The following is a 14,451-nucleotide window of genomic DNA, read 5'->3' as shown; positions in this document are numbered from 1 at the left end:
TTTGTGTTTGCATTGTTTTGGTAAAAAGCTTCGTCGAGCGGTTACGTTTGAACAACGATTGCTCGTTTTGTGGATTAGATATAAATGTGAAAGTTAATATATGAATAAACCAAGACATACTCTTTTAATTTGTGTTGGTTTGGTATTTTTATTGTAAAAAATGAATTGCTGAGAATTGGTACAAAATAGTAAAGTTTAAACCATCAGTTAATGGCTCCAGTGTTTATTTGTGAATTAGGGTTAACTGATTCGTATAGATGAAGCATAATGCCATCCAACGATAGTAAAATTGTTAGAATCCGAGCAGAAATGAGAAAGCTACAGCATATTTGGTGGAGGCACTATTCACCGATCACATCAAACTGTGGGCGGCTTATACTGGACCACGATCGAATCGCCTTGAAAAATGCATTGGAAAAAAGCTTCGTCGAGCGGTTACGTTTGAACAACGATTGCTCGTTTTGTGGATTAGATATAAATGTGAAAGTTAACATATGAATAAACCAAGACATACTCTTTTAATTTGTGTTAGTTTGGTATTTTTATTGTAAAAAATGAATTGCTGAGAATGCATACTTTAAACTTGCAACCAATGAATTTGGATAGATGCAGTATCGTGCATTCCAACGATGGTAAAATTTCTCAAATCTGAACAGAAATGAGAAAGCTACAGCACATTTGGTGGAGGCAGTATTCACTGATCACAGCAAACTGTGGGCGGCTTGTAATGAACACTGGAAACTGATCGCTTTGTGTTTGCATTGTTTTGGTAAAAAGCTTCGTCGAGCGGTTACGTTTGAACAACGATTGCTCGTTTTGTGGATTAGATATAAATGTGAAAGTTAACATATAAATAAACCAAGACATACTCTTTTAATTTGTGTTAGTTTGGTATTTTTATTGTAATAAATGAATTGCTGAGAATTGGTACAAAATAGTAAAGTTTAAGTTAGCGCTACATAAATGTAATGCCTACTTTAGATTGGCAATTAATCCATTCGAGTAGATGAAGCATAATGCCATCCAACGATAGTAAAATTGTTAGAATCCGAGCAGAAATGAGAAAGCTACAGCATATTTGGTGGAGGCAGTATTCATCGACCACAGCAAACTGTGGGCTGCTTATACTGAACCACGATCGAATCGCCTTGAAAAATCCATTGGAAAAAAGCTTCGTCGAGCGGTTACGTTTGAACAACGATTTCTCGTTTTGTAGATAACATATGAACGTGAAAGTTGTTAGGTTAATAAAACAAGACATACTCTTTTAATTTGTGTTGGTTTGGTATTTTTATTGTAAAAATTGAATTGCTGAGAATTGTTACAAAATAGTAAAGTTTAAGTTAGCGCTACATAAATATAGTGCCTACTTTAGATTAACAATTAATCCATTCGGGTAGATGAAGCATAATGCCATCCAACGATAGTAAAATTGTTAAAATCCGAGCAGAAATGAGAAAGCTACAGCATATTTGGTGGAGGCAGTATTCATCGATCACAGCAAACTGTGGGCGGCTTATACTGAACCACGATTGCTCGTTTTGTAGATAACATTGCTCGTTTTGTAGATAACATATAAACGTGAAAGTTGTTACGTTAATAAAGCAAGTATTTTTATTGTAAAATTGAATTGCTGAGAATTGGTACAAAATAGTAACAGTTTAAGTTAGCGCTAGATCAATAATAATGCCTACAAATATTTAAAAATCAATAGGCATTCCGCTTTTACTTCTATTCCGCGTTTTTGCACCCTTTCTAAAAGTAGTTGCGTTTTTTTGCATGACGTCACAGATTTTTGTGACGTCACTAACCAAGGCGGCCGATCCTAAACCAGCACCGCAAAGTCAACATATTATACACCCTGACATCACAAACATGTTTCCAATCCATTCAATCATTAATAAAAGTGAACAAACCCTGTTTGGCTGCAGTTGCTCAGCAACAACTCCTTTACAAATAAGATTTAACTTTTACAATGGACTCGAACTATTTTAAATGACAAAATCATTTGACAATTTTATGGCACAGTGATATAATAAAAATTGAAATGACGTAGTGAACCTTGGCAACATCATTTTATATTTGTTCTGATTACCAGTTTTCGTTTTTTCAGACAGTAGATTGGTGCAAAACAAAATATAACAAACCAGGCTTGATCGTCAACTCTTAAGCGGGGTTCATACTGACAAGCATAAACGTAAATCATAAAGCATGTCAGAAAAACGAGTGTTCTCACTGAAAAAAAGGTAGGCACTTCAATATAAATTTTTTGTAAAGCCAATGAAACATTGAACTAATCAAAAGTTACAGGAACAGCGTTTCAACCAATCAGAAGTTGGAGGGAAAACAGAGAAAAAACCCAAACATTTCTGATATAAAGTAAATTAAGTCAACGTTTCGTCGTCTACAGCTTGGCGTAGACCAGCGGTTTTCAATCGGGGTCTGCTGACCCCAAAGGGTCCGCAAAGCGTTTTCAAGGAGTCCGTGAAAGTTTCCGAGTTTGCATCAACTTGTGCTTTGTTTGTGTGGCCGAGCCTGCCAGTCACGCATTGGGCTGTTTAGCCATAGAAGGGTTTGCAAATGACGTGATTTTAAAAACTAGTTTTCTACATATTTCTGCATTGTTTTTACGATAAAAAATTCTCATGTTACAAATGAACAACTTGGAGCTGAAACAATGGATAAACTAAGTGACTCTGCATCATTTTGTAATGCAAGATGGCAATGACGAAAAGCGCTTTTATAAACATCAACACCTACTGATAAAGTGGTATAACTAAAAATTGAATGAGGCTGTTCACCAGGCATTTAGTTAAATAACATGATGTTCTACTGGTGCAAATTAAGCTGAACTATCACAAGATGTATAATGTGACTATCTGTTTTTATTCCGACGTTTCGTCAATCAGACACGACTGACTTCTTCAGGGGGCTAGACCAGGTAATGACTACCTGTCTAGCATGGCAAAACACAGGACCATGTTGCTGAAATCAACTAAACATGCAAAACAAAAATTGAACTTTTAGACAAAAAATTATTGCGCGCAAACTTTGAAACTATAAGAAAGGGGATGTTTAAATTACTGATAATGTCGATGATATGATAAAAAACCGCTACTGAAGTTATCAAAGAACTAATTGATGCTGAAAAACCCTATGCGTTAAGTTTCTTCGTATTCTGCAAACATGTTTTGCATTTAGATTTTTACAGTTTGAATCTGTCAAAACATGGGACCAAAATTCTTCAAAAATGCTTCCTAAAACCAGGTTGTTCATAACGAACAGCTACAGCAGTGAATGATCGCATTTGAAAATAGCTTATCATACGTAGCAGAACGCACTAGTAAAAAAATGATGATTAGCTGAACCTCGATTTAGAGAAAATGAATTGCATGAGTTTCTGATTCCGTTCATCACTTCTCTCCATAATCTTGGTGACAACTACGTATATAAAACATCGTTTTGACAAAAATATAGACGTTTTTGCTGCAACTAATATGCTAATGAATTCCCGGGTAAATTCTGGCTCACTTGTTTCAATGGCTTGTTACAACTTGCAGACTTCTACTGATTTTTCCGACTGTTGCGAAATAAACAACTCAAAGCGTTGTAGTCTACAGCAGTGCTTCCCAACTGGTGGGTTGCGACCCATTGGTGGGTCACGAAACTATTTCAGATGGGTTGCGAAGCATTTCTAAATGTTAAAATTTTCTAAAAAATACCGACATTGCTATGGATTTCACAAGCCGCAGTTTGGTCTTGAACAGTACTGCGTCTTCGCCATCGCTACTCTTATCTTCACTTCATTTGTTGACTTTCCATTTTCATGAATAATATTATGCACCCTGTTTTCTATTAGATCGGGAAATTATTGCATTATAATTACGCAACAATTATGCAACAAATATGTAACAATTAGATGTGTTGTGTTCGTAGCCTACTAAAATAGATTTTCTTGGCCTACGAAAATGTATACCGTGTGTATTTTCGTAGGCCACGGTTGTGTTGCATTAACAATTTCAGTACGTACGCCAGTAGTAAAGATGCCACAATAAAGATGTCATATCTCATTGTGGGTCGCACGATAAAACTTGCATCAAAAGTGGGTCGCGAACTGAAAAAGGTTGGGAAGCACTGGTCTACAGTACACGCCAGTGAAGGACTGGTCTTGTGATGCAATCGTCTGTTTACAGTTGTTGCTCCATATTGCTTTAGTCTGAACACCTTGAGGGAGGATTGTGGGTACCAGATTTGGTTTGTTTAGTTAAATTATTTCGCTTATTATCAAATCAAATGCTGTATAAACAAACGATCCAAATACAAGGTCAAAAAATTGGTTGATAACCTTAAATCTCAAAAGTTGTAAAAGTTGTGATATAGTCTACTCAGCCTACTCAGAAAAACTTCAGAATTTAGACGTCCTAGTTGTTGCAGAAATTTGGTAAAATTGCAGTGCTGAAATTTGGTTCATTCGTAGAATGATGGGAATTAACTGGATGGATAAAATCACTAACGATGAAGTGTGGAGACGCTCTGGGCGCACCCCTGGCGTCCTCATCACAACTATCAAAAAAAGGCAAATGACATTTATCAGGCATGTCTACCGCAAACGCGGAATTAAACACTCGGCAATGATGGGGTGATTTCCTGGTCAGAGACACCAGGGGCATCCACGTTTGAAAATCTTCAAAAATCTTTTAACATGGACAAACCAAAATTTTGAAAACCTAATTAGAAGTATGGACAATCGATCGTTGTGGAGACTCACGGTAGCCGACGCCTTATTCAGGCATGGCCGATGATGATGATGATGAGTTGTTGCAGATAAATATAAACATGGTAATAAAAGATGATGAAATAACACAAATCATCCACAAGATCGTCCAAAAGAACTACAGAATAATAACGTCTTTTAACTTTCATCTATGAATTTTACAGAATAATTGAAAACAAAATTGGTAACACAACATCAGCAAAACTGATTTATTCCTCGATTTATATCAAGCCAGAGTCGAAATCGTGCTTTTCCTTGATAAGCATAGCCACAAATATTCAAGAACAAAATTTAAGAATAACAATGCTCCACATGATATGTAAGGACATGAACTTGATGCAAACCTACCAACCGGACGGCAAACAAACCTTAACATAATAACACGAAAATAAAATGAAAAATACAAAAGTTTTCGGTCATACTCTGGTCACAGCGGTAAACCATAATCTCTTCGTGGGAAAATTGTAACATAAGATTCCCGAATCCGTTCGTCTGTACGTAATGACCGAAAAATAAACACACTTTCGAAACGTCTATTCAAAGGTGTATTCCAGTAAAATTAGCCCGCGGCTATCGAAATGACTGGTGCAATGCCTACACCTCTAAAACTGTCACTACGATACAGATTACTTGGATAAAAGACGGAGAATTTGTCCAGCTAGCAAGCACCAAATAAACCAGTTAAATGTGCGACCGACTTCCAACAAACAACTTCGAGAATGAATCAGAAAAATTTGTGATAACTCAAAGGCACGAGAGCAGTTCGTGACGCAATATTTCATGTCCAAACAGGTCTCAAACTGAAACAGGTTTAAACCGGTCTGACACGAGTCTTACGGACGATGGTGCAATTTTGGCTCATGTTTTAGGAATTTCCATGACGTAATATTCAGTAGACCCGAACGGTTTCTACATGACGTTTGACCAGGCGAACAACCGTCTGTAACATCGCGGCCCCTAGTTATGACAGTCTGACATGGCATAACTAAAAAAGAATTGACGACAATTGTGAGCCAATGAATAAAAACACATGATACACAAATTGTTTGAATCACTCACGTTTAAGTTAATACGCAAATACAAAGGGCATGCAAAGAATGAACAGCAATAAGAATAAACACGACGATACATGAAATTGGTACCATAGGTAGTAGGTACACGCAAAAAATGACGCTATATACCATGGTTGCGATAATAACCGACTGTTCTGGGCTCAGACAAGTGTCGGCCACCGCAGACAAAACCAGGCTCAAACCCTAACACTTAGGTGTTCTTTACGGGGGCGAGGCACGAAATATCCCTCAACACACAGTCTACTTTCACTTTCCCCGTACTCTCATCATAGTTGCAGACGGCAACTTTAGCTCTACGAACCACAGGCTTCCCTTTCCTAATTTGTGGAACTACCTCATGCACCCTCCCAAGTTGATACTTCCCACGTTTACCAATGTCCTGGAGAGAACCTACCACTACAAGTTGACCAGGCTCCAAATTCTCGGCCATTTTTAGCCATTTTTTCCAGCCCTGAGGACCTGGCAAGTAAAAATCGATCCATTTACTCCAAAACTGATGAGAAAGTGACAAATTGAACCGATAATCCCTTCTTAGTTGGTCACGATCATGTGGTTGCCCAACAGCACAGTATGGGTCTAAGTATGGGGTCAAAAGTGAGGCAGGGGTGATGACAGTAAAATCCCTAGGGTCGTCACTCAAAGGTACCAAAGGGCGTTCGTTCACGATCCGAACGGCACTGCCTGTGTACGTAAGCAGTTCAATAAATTTGGGCTTACGACTTGAAGAGTCCAAAATGTGAAAAAATGCGATTTTAAATTGTTTAACCATTGCCTCCCAGGCGCCACCTTGCGCCGGAGCATACGGAGGTATAAATTCCCAGTTTATCTCTCTCTGTCTCAGGGCGTTGTGAAATTCAGCTGATTCTATCAACTCGGGTAACTTTATTTGAAAGAAGCATTTAGTCACATCAACCATGAGACCAAATCTACCAAGCCGAAATCTAGCCAAGACATCTACCAGAGGGTTTGACAAGTCAGGACCCGAAAACATTACATCATTAACACAAGTTCCTCGAAATTCAGACTTGCCATCGTAAACAATGCGCTTTTTTAATTGTGACGTAACAAAGTATGGTAAATACCATTCAAATCCCTTGACATTTCCTGCTTCACCAGTACGCTCAATATAGCCATTTGATTTAAGATCTTTCATGGTGTCAGTAAGGAAATCACGAAGTTCAGGTTGTTTTAAAGCTTTCTTTCTTAAAGCAGCAGCTCTATCTGACGCCAACACAAAATTGTTAGGTAGATCAATATCTCCCTTCAACGGAACAGGTATCTCAAATCGACCATCTTTCAACTCAATATTCGGTTCAACAAGTTCTCTAGCCAACTTATCATTGCGAGACAATTCACAGGTTTCATTTTGCAACGTCAAATCCTGAATGACTTTATTCAGGTCTGCTATTTCCATATCACGAGACTCAATTTTACGCTGAAAGCCAGAGATGACATCCGACTCTGAAGACGTCTGCACTCTGCACACTTTAGCAACGCTTTCATCTAAGGGTGACTTACCACCACAAGCCAACCAACCGAGAGGAGTGAGCAAAGCATGTGGTTCACTACGATTTTCACCAACACGCTCTTTTTTTGCACACATCAAATAAGCGTTGTCGTTGCCAATCAGTACATCTACAGTACTACAATCATTCAAATGAAACATATTCACGTCATGAAAATGACGGAAACCATTTAAATCTTGTTTATGCGGTAAAGTTTTAACATCGTCAGCCCAAGCTGGGTTAACTACCGAAGTTATATCACAAAACAGTTCATCTGTCTCTAACGACTGGATGTTGAGTTTGACAAGGTCAGCACAAGTAGCTTTCTGACCAGCCAGGGTATCCATTTTAAACGACGCTTTATCGTACGGTTTAAGATCAAGTTCACACACCAAATCACTCGAAACAAACGTCAACTGCGAACCAGGATCATGCTGACAATACACCAACTTCGATTTGCCAGTCATTGGATTCAAAACACGAGCAGCAGTAACGCGGTTAAAGGCTGCTTTAACATTTCCAATCTTAACATTACGCACAGGAACTCTGGCACGAGCATCATCTTTCCCAACCGAATCCAGAGAATCACGTGACGTCACATAAAAATCATGCAGAAGAAAATAGTGTTTCCTATCGTTGTTAGGCCCACACTTACGACAGTTATTTGCATGAACGCAATCCCTAACCATATGCTGGCGCAAACAATTCAAGCATTTGCCAGCTTTCACAATGACATCTCTCCGATCTTTAGGTGTCAAGCTCAAAAATTCTTTACAATTAGACAAAAAATGATATTCAACTTGACCACGTGACGAACAACAAATGCATGCCGGCAGGTCTTTACGTCTAGCCTCACCACCGCGCGGTGCGCCAACAACAGTCGAGTACTGCGAACTCCCTGACATCACATCATCATGGGGTTTTACGGACGTCTGCCTAACCGGACATGAAGGCAATTTTCCTTTGCCAAACTTTTTAAATTGCTGCGACTCACCAGAATCGCCCATTAGCATAATGCTAAAATCAGTCGACTTACGCGTTTCCTCCCGTACTACAAATTCAAACAAACTCTGAAAAGTAGGCTCATCAGTGCCACCATACTGATCACCTAAAAAGTCAAGATAACGCTGCTTAGCGTCAAACGGGAGTCGCTTAGCCAAATCCCGGGACTACAGAGAAGGGGACTTCCGACTGAACAAATTTTGTTTCTCTGATCGGGCTTTAAGAGGGTCGTTGTGCGCATGCGCGAACTTCTTAATGGCGTTTTCAGTATTGGTTTGTCAGTTGAAGACTGGAGCCTGGAGGTAAACTCGTTAAGTGATGTAGTAGTCTAAGTTTGCTTTGCTTTAAAGTTAAGACAAGTGTGCAGAGTAATGGTGAGAAAGACTTGAACAAAAAGCAATGTTATAAAATGGTGATTTAGGCTAGGCTTTTTGAGTTTTTTTTTAGACAGTTCAGCTGCAATTGCTGTGAGGCTATTGACAGGACATGTTTTTAACAATTTTGGCTGATGTATTCTAGGCTAAAAGTACCTGCAAACATATGCTTTTCAGTGCTTATTGTATATTTGTACATTTTTTGTCACAATTATCAGCAATATGGTTAATACATGTTGTGTGCACCTCAATGCCAGTCAGGTTACAAATCTAACCGGAAAACCAAAAAAGAATGTGTAGTAACTCTAATGATTGATGAAGTGTACAACAAAGAATAGAGTATTCGAATGGTTCATTCATTGGCCTCACTGAAGATGGCATACCTGCAAAGACAGTGTTAGCATTCATGGTTCAGTCTGCCATTATAAGGATGTTGTTTGTCTCGTTCCTGTTAGCAGACTGGATACAGGAATTTTACACAAGTGGTTTAAACAGGTTATGCTGTCTTTACATGACTTGCTTGTAGTTGTGGCGGTATCGGTTGACAACCATGTATGCAACAGGTAGGCTTTCTTACTCATCCACCTAAGAACCATTATAGTGAAATGATTTTATAAATAGGCTGTGGCTATATTTACACTATATAGTGTAATAATAGCCTCAGTAGCATTGCCAGATAAGGAGTTCCTAATTTGAGAAATCCCTAATTTGAGAAAAGTTTAAAGCTGTTGAAAACAAAAACTTGTATTTTGGAATTTTTTTTTAGTCCTGGGCAAAGATCAAAACCCTAACCTTAATCCTAACTCTAACCCTTCCTAACTTTAATCCTAACTCTGGCAACAACTGAGCTGATTATAACCATAGCAACAAGTGTGTAAAAATAGCCACTTTGTTATAAATAAATTTTGCAGTATCCAAAGCAGCTTTTTTAACACAATGTGTGGTTTTGTGCAAACCTCAGATTACAATGTGCAATTGGTGATAGCACAGATTACCATTACTTAAGGGTTTAAGGATAGGTTTCCTTAAGCTGCCAAGTGTGCGTATTTCCAGCTCCATGCATTCTTTACAATAATAATAGCTGCAAAACAAGGTCATAGGTAGGTGTATAATTGATATATAATTGAATAGCCTTGGGCTACAAAGGAGAATGTTTTAACCCGCACAGCAAACAATGTCGGCTGATGGTTGGCCAACGGTCGCGAACGTCGCGGTCGGCTTTTCGCCGCAAAACAACCATTTGCCAACTAACATTATTTCTTTAACTGGACAAAGAATCAGTAAAAAAGGGTACAACATGTTATAATTTGGTGATATAAACCACATAAAACATTTTTTTTACCAAATATATATTGTGTAAAACTTGGTTGTGGACACAATGCTAAGACAATGGTGGGCCAACGTCGCATTTGTCGTCGTGGGCATTCAGTTGAAAACCAACCTCCAGCCACCGATTGTTTATTTTGATATTCCGGGTGAAATAATCTTACATAATGAAAAGTACCCATTACAATTCTGTGAATTGAAGCTTTTATAAATTTTTATTTCAACAAACGTCAATATCATAAATAAGTTGTTAACACAACGTTGAACCAACGAAGAACCAACGTCACGTACGTCACCGTGGGCATTCGGTTGTCAGCCAACCTTTTGAGAATAAATCTCAATTTTGGTGTTTCTGGCAAATGAATTAAGAGATATGGCAAGTATGTATTATAATTCTGTGAAATGAAGAATTTTTAAAGTTCATTTCAACAAAAATTTAATATGACTAATATAGTTGTTGACGCGACGTTGTGCCAATGGTGGACCCCACAGCGCGTTCGTCGCCGTGGGCATTCGGTTGTGAACCAACCTTTCTACAACAAATATCATTTTTCGTATTCACAACAAAATAATTCGAAGTATTGGCCAGTAGGCTATATGCTACAATTTGACAAAATTAAAGTGAACAAAGGTTTATTCTAACAAAAACGCTATGTAAAAAATAGTTTGTTGACGCGACGTTGAGCCAATGGTGGGCCCCACAGCGCGTTCGTCGCCGTGGGCATTCGGTTGTGAATCAACCTTTCTACAACAAATATCATTTTTCGTATTCACAACAAAATAATTCGAAGTATTGGCCAGTATATGCTACAATTTGACGAAATTAAAGTGAACAAAGGTTTATTCTAACAAAAACGCTATGTAAAAAATAGTTTGTTGACGCGACGTTGAGCCAATGGTGGGCCCCACAGCGCGTTCGTCGCCGTGGGCATTCGGTTGTGAATCAACCTTTCTACAACAAATATCATTTTTCGTATTCACAACAAAATAATTCGAAGTATTGGCCAGTATATGCTACAATTTGACAAAATTAAAGTGAACAAAAGTTTATTCTAACAAAAACGCTATGTAAAAAATAGTTTGTTGACGCCACGTTGAGCCAATGGTGGGCCCCACAGCGCGTTCGTCGCCGTGGGCATTCGGTTGTGAATCAACCTTTCTACGACAAATATCATTTTTCGTATTCACAACAAAATAATTCGAAGCATTGGCCAGTATATGCTACAATTTGACGAAATTAAAGTGAACAAAGGTTTATTCTAACAAAAACGCTATGTAAAAAATAGTTTGTTGACGCGACGTTGAGCCAATGGTGGGCCCCACAGCGCGTTCGTCGCCGTGGGCATTCGGTTGTGAGCAAACCTTTTGCCAAAAAATCTTAATTTTATTTTATTTATTTATTTGCAATCAGACTCAAAGTCCATAGAATTCAAAATGCTTAGCCTACGCAATTGAATCAAATAGTTTTCAATTAGAGAAAACACAAGTCTCACGAAACAAAGTGTTACAATCACTCATACAAATAGCCTATATTAAAATGTTGCATGACCAAATGCTGCATAAATTTGATTAAAGAAATTCATCTTTTGATAAACGTTTTTACAGCTTTTCAATAGTTTATAAGTCAGTAAATCGGTTGGATATCGGAAATTTTTGAAAATGAAATATAAGCCGTCGCCAAAAATTCATATAAAAATAATATTTTGTTGAAAATACAACCAAGAAAACTCAAAATGCAAAAATTTTGTCTTGTTTGAGGATAAGGATTTTCGTTAGCCTACATCTGCCGTATTTAACGTTTGACTAGAATTAACTACATCAAAATAAAATAATTTAATTTGGACCAAAAAAATGATTTCATCATGTTTTTACAGTAACCGCAAATATCCCCCATAAAGTAGCCTACAAATGATCATATGAATGTTTGTGGTGGGCAAAACTATTTCTCAACCATTCAGACTTTCGAGTGTTCAATACAAATTACTTCCTTTAGCCACAAAACTTGTTCTCATCTCGTTTGCTTCGAATTTTCGAAGTATTTCGTTTCGACCTAAAAGTTTCTATTGAAAAGCAAAGTCCAATTTTTTCACATTCATCCAATGTTTGAAGATGTTGAATCAATGTAAAATGCCTGATTTTGTTCGCCAGTGATTTAACCCAAATAGAATTGTGGTTTAATTAAATCCAAAGTTTGATTGAATTGAATTAAGTTTAACTACTAGATTCACCCGGACAACAGAGCAGAAATTGATTTTCATTGATTCAACGTTCACAGATGTTGATACAAAAGCATGCTTTGCTGGCTGGCAATAAACAGCTTTTTGTTAATTAGGTCATGCATTGGTGTTAATTAGGTCATCCTCTTCTTTTTTCATTTTTTTCCCATGCTGCCCTGCTTTCAAGTTTATTCACAGTGAGTTGTGACGGCTTGAGGGCTTGTACGAATTACAAAGATAATATTGCGTTGCTTTGGTATGTCAGCAAGGTCCAACCAATGAAATTGCGAAAGATTTTAAGCCTACAAGCTCCAGCCTCGAATACTATCATTAGTCGCCTGGAAAAGCATTGGTGAGTGTATACTAGGTACTGCATATCGCTGTTTTTATTGTTGTTAGCATTTTTGATAAAGCATGAGATGGTTCAATTAGTTCAATGTAGTAGCCTACTATAATTAATTATAATGCAATACCGATACATAGGTTAATTATTCATAAATTTAGATTTTAGGACACACCTGGGTGTGTACTGTGCAGTGCATTGATTTTTGTGTTAGTTTCGATAATACTAAATAGCTTATCTCCTGTTTTTTCGATGAAGTCAACTTTTTGTAGCAAGCTTGCGCGGTGCGTTTTTTGTAAGGATTCTGAAAGTAACGAAAAGGTTCCAGATGCTTGTTTAATAGATCAATGAAAAGTCAATTCAATACCATTACTTATTTTAAGTCAGTTTGTTTTAAATGGACACTGGTAAGCAAAATGTTTCCTCCTACATTGATAAAAAAAGCTCACCCTCAATAATTTGTTTATTTTTATGTCGCCAGTTTTGTGGCTCAGACGACTGTCTTGTATCGCAATTTTGCAATTTTGGTACGATCTAATTGATTAAACGCAATTAGTTTTAACATAAAATCTAAAAAAACACTAAATTATTGGGTCAAGTTTTTGTTAGGTCATTAAGGTCATTTTCACATTTTAAAGTAAATTGTTTTGAATATTCAGGTCGATGAAAACTTGCTCTATTTGTGAGGAATAGGCTGATGATGATGGATGATGGTGATGACGGATGATGATGAGGCTACATCAGATTTCGATAATCCTTTTTCACTACAAGCACAAGCATGGTCAGCTTAAGCATTTACCCCTTTACCTTATGTTTCTTTTTCAACAAACTCTCAGTTTTTAATGAATAATAACTACAGACAAAGCTTCTGTAGTTAATTTAATGCAAGGTTGCATGAAAAAGGTGTTTATTACAGTGACGAAAAATCATAATTTTGTATTTGTAATAGAAGTAATTCGCAAAATCTTTGAAGAAATGATTTCAAAGTTTATTTGTAGCAGGATAATTCTCATTTTTTTTCCAGACTGTTGTAATCAATGTAATTCTGAGTTTATCCATGGGAGATACTTTCAGAACTTTTTCAATGTGATTAGTTCATTGCTTTATGGGAAAAAGTTGCTTGTTAGAGTTAGTTACGTGGCTTCAGCAACCAACCTTTTCCACTAGACATATTGGTTTGGACCAGCTATTGGCAATTTATCCCAATGACATTATTATTTTTAGATGGAGTACGAAGAACCCATAACTTGTCCACAGCAACAAATTCAAATATCCATGCCGCTATTTCAGACTGGCTGAAATACGCAAGAGATGAGGACTGAGAAGTTTGAGAAGAGGAAGACAGGAAATTTGATTTAATTTGCCTCATGCCATTTTCTAGACCGCTGTTATATTTAGCATGTTCTTTGTTTTTGCTGTGATGGTTAGAAATAAAAACAAACTTAACTGCCATCTGTCCTACTCTTTGCTTGTATGAGTGCCTTTTCTAGCAATGTTGTACCGAGTGGAATGCTAGTATGGTAAGTGATAAGGTTTACTGCGAATTGAGGCCTCGATCCCACGTCTTCGTGGTCATCATTTTCAGCACAGATTAACTCGAAAAAAGTGAGTTAACAACACGCCACTATGTGGTCAAAGTTAAGAAACGTTTTCGGTTTGGTGAGGTCGTAATGTCTAACCCTTGTCAGAGCAAAACGTGAGCGTTTGGTCGTAGATTAGCAAATGATGGCCAACGCTAGGCCCACGAGTAACCAAATCGTTTTCGCCAGAGGGGATGATAGTAAATTGCGTCTTCCACGTCGACCCAACGAAAGCGTTTGGTCGTAGGTTGGCCAACA

At 37.6% G+C, this 14,451-nt stretch overlaps 1 long non-coding RNA gene across 1 annotated transcript; it reads left to right on the top strand.

Annotated features, from left to right (window-relative positions):
- Positions 1–12,171: 12,171 nt before the first annotated feature.
- LOC145774791 (uncharacterized) lies at positions 12,172–14,033 on the top strand. The gene is made up of 3 exons (XR_014290056.1): positions 12,172–12,622; positions 13,273–13,394; positions 13,838–14,033. It is a non-coding gene; the product is annotated as an uncharacterized LOC145774791 (long non-coding RNA).
- Positions 14,034–14,451: the final 418 nt, after the last annotated feature.

Source organism: Aplidium turbinatum, chromosome 7 (assembly GCF_918807975.1).
Source record: "Aplidium turbinatum chromosome 7, kaAplTurb1.1, whole genome shotgun sequence".
Lineage (NCBI taxonomy): Eukaryota > Metazoa > Chordata > Ascidiacea > Aplousobranchia > Polyclinidae > Aplidium > Aplidium turbinatum.
This window is presented reverse-complemented; position numbering and strand designations above follow the sequence as displayed.